We start from the raw sequence: 9,412 nt of genomic DNA, 5'->3' as shown, positions 1-9,412 counted from the left end.
TCTGTTTTATAGTATCTTGGTTTCTCATAAAGTCATTAGCTTCCTGTTGCTCCAATTTAATTTTGAAAGAGTTATTTTTTTCAGTGAGTTTTTGAAATTCCTTTTCCATCTGGCTAATTTGACTTCTTAAGGCATTCTTTCTCCTCAGTGGCTTTTTGGACCTCTTTTGCCATTTGAGTTTTTTTTTAAGGTGTTATTCTCTTCAGTGTATTTTTGGGTCTCCTTTAGCAGGCTATTGACTTACTTTTCCTGATTTTCTTGCATCATTCTCAATTCTATTTCCAATTTTTCCTCAACTTCTCTTACTTGATTTTCAACCTTCTTGACTTCCTCCATGGCCTATAACCAGTTCATATTTTTCTTGGAGTCTTTTGATGCAGGAGTTCTAACTTCACTGACTACACTCCAGCTCCATTCTTTGATTCTTTTTGTTCCCCCAAAATGATTGTGTGGTCTGTTTGTGATTTCTCTGCTTACTCATTTTGCCAGCCAATTACTTGACTTTTGAGCTTTTTGCCATGTTAGACCTCTGATTCCAGAATGGAGAGAGTTTGTCCCAAATTGCTGGGGTTTTTGCAGCTGCTAGAGGCATTAGGAGGGCACTGTCTCTACATTCCGCATAAGCTGTGGTTCACTGGCCACATACCCCAGGACCATTACCCAAGACTGTGATCTAGATCCAAGCATGTTAAAGCAAGAGTGATTACCCTCTGAATGGTCGCTTGATCCTCCTATGATCTTCAGGCCAGGAGCTCCTAAGGCAGCCACCCAGTGCTGCTTCTTGTCCCGGATCATGCTCTTCAGTCCACCCCTGTTCCAACAGTATTCCACACTGACCTTTTACTTTGTCTTTGGCATTTAAGGGTTGAGAAATCTGGAAAGCAGCACAGTTGCTGGTGCTTCACTCTCCTGAAATCTGTTCTGGCTGCCACTGGTTGGGGCTTCCCTGGGGCCAGAACCATGGGGCTCCTGTGGGATTGTGCTCAGCTCCCAGCTCAATGTGATAAGCCTTTCCTGTTGGCCTGCTGGGCTGTCTTCAGCAGAAGATATGTTTCTCTCTGTCACTTTGTGGGTTCTGTAGCTTTAAAATTTGTTTAAAGTCATTCTTTTTCAGGTATTGGAAGTGGTTGGAACTGGAGGCCATGCCAAGTTTGTGCTTCTACTCCACCATCTTAGCTCCACCCCTCATTATGAGTTTTAACTCTCCTAATGATGTTCTTAAAGATTCATTCTAAGTTCTTCTCAGCAATGCAAGGATCTAAGACAATTCCAAGAAACTCATGATGGGAAATGCTATCCTGATCCAAGAAACAAACTAGAGAGTCTGAAACAGATCGAAGCATACTATTTGCTCTCTTTTTTTTTGTTTTGTTTTGCTTTTTTCTTTCTCTAGGTTTCTCCCATTCATTCTAATTCTTCTTTAAAACATGACTGATGTAAAAATATGTTTAATAAGGATATATATGTGCTTTGTGAGACTGAATGCCATCTTGGAGAAGGGGGAAGGGAGGGAAGAGGAGAACATTTAACACTAGAAATCTTATGGAAAAGAATGTTGAAAACTAAAATTAAATAAATTAAAATTTTAAATAAAGTGAAAGATCCATTCTAAACTTTTATATCTGTATTCCAACTTGTACCCTTATTTTCATCCTCTGTAAGAAACATTGTGGAATGTCTGCTCCCAATTCAAAGGGTAGGTAGATCAGACAAGGTTACCACATGTTTTTGAATCTACACAAAATTACAGCTAATGAGCTGCCATAGATGCTACTTAAGCAGAAGATACAATTGGTTGAAAGTAGAGGCATTTAGTGAGATTGTAAAATATTCATAAAAGATTTTCTCCATCAACTGGTTCTATAATACTCATTTTATTCTATCAGGCTTGGCCTCACTGGGTCTATATTTGCCATCTTTCTGGTTTCTATTTTTGCTTAATATCATTGGCTATAGTGCCACCTTTTCCTAATGAGAAATAGAGGCTATGCCATTTATTTTGGCTATGCCATATATTTACTATGCCTTTAGTTTCAGACCCTGAGGCTTTTTTGGAAAAACAGTAGCTTTTGCATCATCCACAAGCCTATCAGAAGCCCTCCCTAGAGAAAAAGAAAAAAACAAAAACAACCTTCCCTACCTTTCCCCTTGAGGAGTGATCTATCTTATTCCCCTCTGAGTTTTCCCTATAAAGCACCTCATTACCTTTTCCAGAAATTCTTTGCCTCCAGAGCCAAGTTGTTTTAGAACAAAGAGCAGAGCTTCTACTTGTTAAAAAGCTAATGGCCTCAGTTTCATATATGACTCTTGAATTGAACTTTCATGTCCAAGGAATAGATCTTTCTATCAGAAACCTAATTACAACTTATGGTGAACGGTCCCTATGACTTCCAATTTTAGGATCTGAAGGCTATTTTAGGTCTAGATATCACACCTCCATTAGCTAACAAAATTTCTGAAATTCTAGGATCCCCCAGTCTTTTTCAGATACAATCCCCTTTCACGATCCAACTTATATGAATTGGAAAAATATTCAAAAGATCATAAAAAAGACAAAGACAGTGTTTAGGCCTAGAGACAATGCCATTGTATCTCCTTGTATCTCCATTATATCTTCTACCTATGTAACCAGATTCCTGGACTTTTATCCATATGCACAAAAATAAATCATAGAAAAGGTTTTAGGCTCATAGTTGTACCTTCCCCTCTGATAAATTTGTATTCCCAGTGAATTATATGGAGGCATATTATGATATATATGATTATAAAAAGAGCATATCATGATGTATCATATAATTTACATGATTCACACAGAAGCTATCACCATCATGTTCTTTACAGTGCACATACAAGTAACTAATGCATGATATATTAAATACATGCCCTTAAATCATATACATCACAAATTATTCAGGAACATAAAGACCGTTTAAAAGTTGCATATATACAAACAGGCAGTTTTTAGATAAATGACTCAAAACCTTTATGATCATATGCAAAAATGATCTAAATCATTATTAAGTAAAGAAACACAAATTAAAAAAAAACCTCGAGATTTCATTTTACATCTATCAGATTGGCTAAAATGATTAAAGGGAAAATCAACAAATATTAGAATTACATGGAAAAAAGTGGGACATTAAATCACTGTTGAAGGAACTGTCAAATACTCCAACCATTTTGGAGAGCAATCTGGAATTATACCCAAAGAGTTCTTAATCTACGTATAGCATTTGACCCAGAAATAGCACTACTATATCTATTTCCAAAGATGATTAGTGGGAAAGGAAAAAGACCTATGTGTTCTAAAATATTTATAGGAGCTTTCTTTGTGGTGGCAAAACCTCAAAATTTCAGGAATGCCTATCAATTGGGGAATGGCCGAACATGTTGTGGTATATGGTTTTGATAGAATACTACTGTGCTATAAGAAATGATGAACTCAATAAACTTAGAAAAATATGAATAGAATTGCACAAAATGATGAAGAGTAAAATGAACAAAACCAAGAGTACATAGTATACAGTAACAACAATAGTGTTTTAAAAGTAATTTTGAGTGAATAAGTCAATTTGACTGTTATAAATATCCAAATTAATTACAAAAGATGTATGAAGAAAGACAATGGAAGAAACTATCTACATACAGAGGAAGAACTGACAAATAGAAGTATATATAGAATGCATTTACACACACAGACACATCTATTTGTGTCTAATGGTAGCCACCTTTAGGTTGGTCTGTAGGGATGAGGAAGAAAAAAGGGGGGAAAATTCACATGATAACTTCATTATATATTTAAAAGGAATAGCAATTTGTACATAACAGTCTTGCAGTTTCATTGACAATACTTTTATTATACTTTGTTATGCAAATGGTGTTTTATTCCATATATTAAAAATAAAATAAATAAAAATAAAACAAAGTTACATATATATGATGTGCTACATACATAAGTGCATATATGTATACATATATATGCATGTTGTATACGGTCTGTGTGTGGCATACATATATTTATACTATGTATGTGTGTCTATATGTATGTGTCTGTATATGTATATACCTCTCATTCCATAAATCTATATGTGGAAAATTGAGCATTTATTAAATTTAAATATTATATATTTATATATTTTACATAGTTATATATTTGTCTTGTTTAGTATATGTACATATATTATGTATAGTATACTATTAAACATATTAATATGAATATATCATACATACATTTCTGTGTGTGTATGTGTATATATGCATTGGCATGTATACATATATACACACAAAGGGTATTTCCAAAAATCTTACTATAGTTTTAACTTTTAATAAGTTCAGAAATAGAAATTCTATAAATATGTGTATATATATATGTATATATTAATGTATGTGTATATGTGTAAATGCAACATGTATATATTTATATGTGTCATGTATACCTACATACACACATATGTACATATGCATGCATGAGACCACACATCAATTCACCTAATTTTCACTCTGGCTTCATTTCTCTATCTTGTCCTCATTACTACTGAAAATGACCTTCAAATTCCTTGGTGAAATCCAAGCATACTATGTCTATGCAATTCCCCTGAACTAAAAAGTCTGGCAGTCTATGAACAATTTCTGGTGAATACAGAGGAAAATGATTATTTTGATTATAGTATTATCCTATATATGATTATTGTATTATCATATATATGAGTCAGTCAGCAAACCTTTATTAAGTGCCTACTATGTGCCAGGTACTCTTACTATGTGTTAGAAGTGCAAAGAAGGGTGAAAGATAGCCCCTGTTTTCAAGGAACTCATGGTCTAATGGACTAGTGGGTGAGGTAATATGTAAACAATTATACACAAATAGTATGCATTTGGGGTAAATTGGAGAGAATCAATAGAGGAAAAGGACCAGCATTAAGGGGAATCGGGAAAGTTTTCTTGCACAAAGTAGGATTTTAAGTGGAATTTGAAGGAAAATGAGCCAGAGATATGGAGAGAAAGAATTTTAGGAATGGAGGATACAAAATAAGAAATGCCAAGTGCCAGGTTATGAAGTGTTTTTTGTAAAGAACAGCAAGGAAAACAATGTCACTGGATTGCAGAGTACATGGATCAAGTAAAGTGCAAAATGGAAAGATAGAAAGTAAAGTGTAAGTTTAAGGCAGATTATGAAGCATTCTGACACTGAACACTTCCTTTTGGATTTTGAGCTATGGCATCTTTCCTCTCATCCCCGATGTTTTTTTGTTTTTGTTTTATAAATCACCAGCAGTAGTTCAGCAACCACATCCAAATCAAATGACCTGTTCTCAGGCCTCATTCTTCTTGACTTTGCTGCTGCCTTTTATACTGTTGATCACCCCTTTCTCCTTGATACTTTCTTCTCTCTAGTTTTTTGGGACACTAGTATCTCCTGGTCTCCTCCTACTTATCTAACCATTCCTTCTCAATATTCTTTGCTGTATCCTTGTCCTAATCACACCCTCTAGACATAGATGTCTCACAGAGGTCCGTCCTGGGTCCTTTCCTCTTCTTCCTACATACCATCTCATTGTGTAATCTCATCAACTCCATGGATTTATCCTTTCTAATTTACAAATCCCAAATCTACTGATCTTGCACTAATCTCTCTGCTGACCTCCAGTCTTGCATCTCTAACCACCTTTCAAACATCTTGAAGTGAAGCATTTCATAGTTGATCCTGGAGGTAAAAGACCACTGAAGTTGTAGTAGTCAAGTTACATGGTCAGACTTTCACTTTCAAAAAATCTCTTTTAAAATAAATGGAAGATTGATTAGAATGAGGAGAGATTAAAAGAGGAAAACTATCCAAAAGACTATTTTAATAGGCTAGGCTGAAGTGATAAGCTTCCCCTTTTCTGCTGCCACAAGGTTCTTGCTTTGTGAGTGGCAGCTCACAGGAGAAGATATATACAAGAAATTCTGGAAAAGTAGAAATCAAAAGGCTTCTCAAGAGGTTGGATATGTGGAGTGAATATAAGGGTAGAATGGTGATGAGATCTCAAACCTAACACAAGGGTCTGACATGGTAGTGATGGTGACTTCAGCTATTCCAATACCTTCTAGTATTTTCTCTCTTTGTCAAAAGCAAAGCTGACTTGTAATAATACCAATAATAACAATAACGGTAAGAGGGGTGGAGCTAAGATTGCTGAATAAAGGCAGGAACATCCTAGAAGTCCTAGTCCAAACATCTCCAATACCTGTAAAAAATGACTCTAAACAAATTTTAGAGCTACCCAACCCACAGAGTGACAGAGAGAAACAAATCTCCCAGTGAAGACAGTATGGCAGGCCAACAGGAGGGGTCTATCACACCAGGCTGGAAGCTGAGGGCAGTTCATGAGCCACACTGGCCCAGACTCATGGCCCAGACCAGCCAGAGCAGACTTCAGGTGAGAGAATCACTGGTAGCTGTGGGAGTTTCCAGACTTCTCACTCATAAACACCAAGGAGAAAATAAAAGGTCAATGGGAAACCATGTTATCCAGGGTAGGAGAAGGGCAGGGTCTGGCCCCTGCCTTCCAGGAAAGAAGTGATGGCCATTCAATGGCTGTAATTGCTGCCATGTGGCTGCCTCTGGAGCTCCTGGCCTGCAGACTGTAGGGGGACCAAGCAACCATTCACAGGGTACTCCCTCTTGCTTTGACCTGATTTGATCTGGGTTGCAGACTTGGGTGGTGTTCCTGAGATGAGGAACACCAGTGTGCCAGAGCTTGAGGTGGCTGGAGAGGGAGTCCTCATCATAGTTCTGACACAGCTGTGAAAACCCCAGCAATTTCAGAAACGGCTTGCTCCACTCTGGAAGAAGAGTTCTACTGTGGCCAAGAGCTCAAAAGTCAAGTAATTGGCTGGCCAAGATGAGCAAATAGAAGAAGCACAATCAGACTATATACTCCTTTTCCGAGGACAAAGAGGATCGAAATATAGAACCAGAAGAAGACAATAAAGTCAAAACTCCCACCTCAGAAGATGCCAAGAAAAATATGAATTGGTGTCAGGCCATAGAGCAGCTCAAGAAGAATTTTGAAGATCAACTAAGAGAAGTGGAGGAAAAATTGGGAATAGAAATGATAATTATACAAGACAATCAGGAAAAGCAAGTCAACAGCCTGACTGAAGAAAATAATACCTTAACAAATAGACTGACTCAAATGGCAAAAGAGACCCAAAAAGCCAATGAGGAGAAACATGCCTTAAAAAGCTGAACTGCCCAGATGGAAAAGGAATTTCAAAAACTCACTGAAAAGAATAATTCCTTCAAAATTAGATTGGATCAAATGGAAGCTAATGACTTTATGTGACATCAAGATACTATAAAACAGATCCAAGCAAATGAAAAAATAGAAGGCAATGAGAAATATCTCATTGGAAAATCCACTGACATGGAAAATAGATCCAGGAGAGATAATTTAAAAATAAATATTGGAATACCTGAAAGCCATGATCAAAAAAAAAAGAGCCTAGATATCACCCTTCAAGTAATACTTAAGGAAAATTGCCCTGATATTCTAGAACCAGAGAGAAAAATAGAAATTGAAAGAATTCATCAATCATATCCTAAAAAAAATCTCAAAAAGAAAACTCCTAGGAATATTATAGCCAGGTTCCAGAATTCACAGGTCAAGGAGAAAATATTACAAGCAGTCATGAAGAAAAAATTTGAGTATTGTGGAAACACAATCAGGATAATGCAAGATCTACATTAAGGGATCAAAGGGCTTGAAATATAATATTCTGGAGGCCAAAGGACCTAGGAGTAAAACCAAGAATTACCTACCCAGCAACACTGAGTATAATGCTACAGGGAAAAATATGGTCATTAAGTGAAATAGAGGACTTTCAAGTATTCTTGATGAAAAAACAAGAGTAGAACTGAAAATTTTACTTTCAAATAGAAGAAGCAAGAGAAGCGTGAGAAGGGAAACAGTAAAAAGAAATCATAAAGAATTTATTAAAGTTGAATTATTTATATTCCTACATGGTAAGACAATAATTGTAACTCATGAGACTTTTCTTAGTATGAGCATAGTTGAAGGGAATGTATATGTACATGCATACACATACATACATTTATATGTATGTATAGGAGGGTGTACATGTGTCCAAATACATATGTTAGTGTATACACACACAGATACGCAGAGGGCACAGGATCAGTTGAATAGGAAGGGATGATATCTAAAAAATTAAATTAAGGGGTGGCTAGGTGGTGCAGTGAATAGAGCACTGGCCCTTGAGTCAGTAGGACTTGAGTTCAAATCTGGCCTCAGACACTTAACACAAAAAACTAGCTATGTGACCTTGGGCAGGTCACTTAATACCAATTGCCCTACCTTCCCCCCTCCAAAACGAAATAAACAAATTAATTAATTAAAATGTGAGTGAGGAATATGTTGAGAGAAGGAGAAAGAGAGGCATAGAATAGAGTAAATTATCTCATATAAAGGAAGCAAGAGAAAACTGTTACAATGGAGGGGAAGAGCAGGTAAGTGAAAGGGAATGGGTCAACCTTACTCTCATTGAATTTGCCTAAAGGAGGGAATAACATAAACACTCAATTGGGTATCTTACCCTACAGGAAAGTAGGGAGGAAGGGAATAAGAATGGGGATGATAGAAAGGAAGACAGATTGAGGGAGAGGGTAGTTAGAAACAACCTTTTTTTTAATTAAATTTTATGTTTATTTTTAGTTTAAAACATTTATTTCTGCAAGATTTGGAGTTACAAATTTTCTCCCCATCTTTTTACTACCAACCACCCCAAAACAGTGATCCCACTGAATATTCCCTCCACAATCTGCTGTCTTCTATATCTTCCCCCATAGCCCCTCTGACTTTCCAGTAGAGCAAGATGGGTCTCCATATCCCTGTGCCTGTATATATTATTTCCCATTTGCAAATAATAATAATAATATTTAAATAAATTTTTTTAAACTTGAATTCCAGATTCTTTCACTTCTTCCCTCATCACCCACCCTTACTGGGAAGATAAGCAATTCAATATAGGTTGTTCATGTGTAGTTGTGCAAAACATTTCCATAGTGGATATATTGTTTAAGACTGACTATATTTCCCTTCATCCTATCCTGCCCCCCACGTGTGCTATTTTGTACTTTGACCCTGTCCCTTTTCAAAAGTGTGTGCTTCTAACTACTCTCCTCCAAATATGCCCTCCCATCTGTCATGCCCCCTCTAATCCCCTTCCCCCCTACTTTCCTGTAGGGTAAGATAGCCAATTGAGTGCGTATGTTATTCCTTCCTTAAGTCAAATTCAATGAGAGTAAGGTTGACCCATTCCCTTTTACCTTCTTGTTCTTCCCCTCCATTGTAACAGTTTTCCTTGTCTCTTTTATAAGAGATAATTTACCCTACTCTGTCTCTCCCTA

This window comes from Petaurus breviceps, unplaced genomic scaffold (genome assembly GCF_028583685.1).
Source record: "Petaurus breviceps papuanus isolate PSGF00001 unplaced genomic scaffold, PetGlider_PUasm1.0 126, whole genome shotgun sequence".
Classification (NCBI taxonomy): Eukaryota; Metazoa; Chordata; class Mammalia; order Diprotodontia; family Petauridae; genus Petaurus; species Petaurus breviceps.
The sequence above is the reverse complement of the archived record's forward strand: the minus strand, read 5'-3'. Positions refer to the sequence as shown.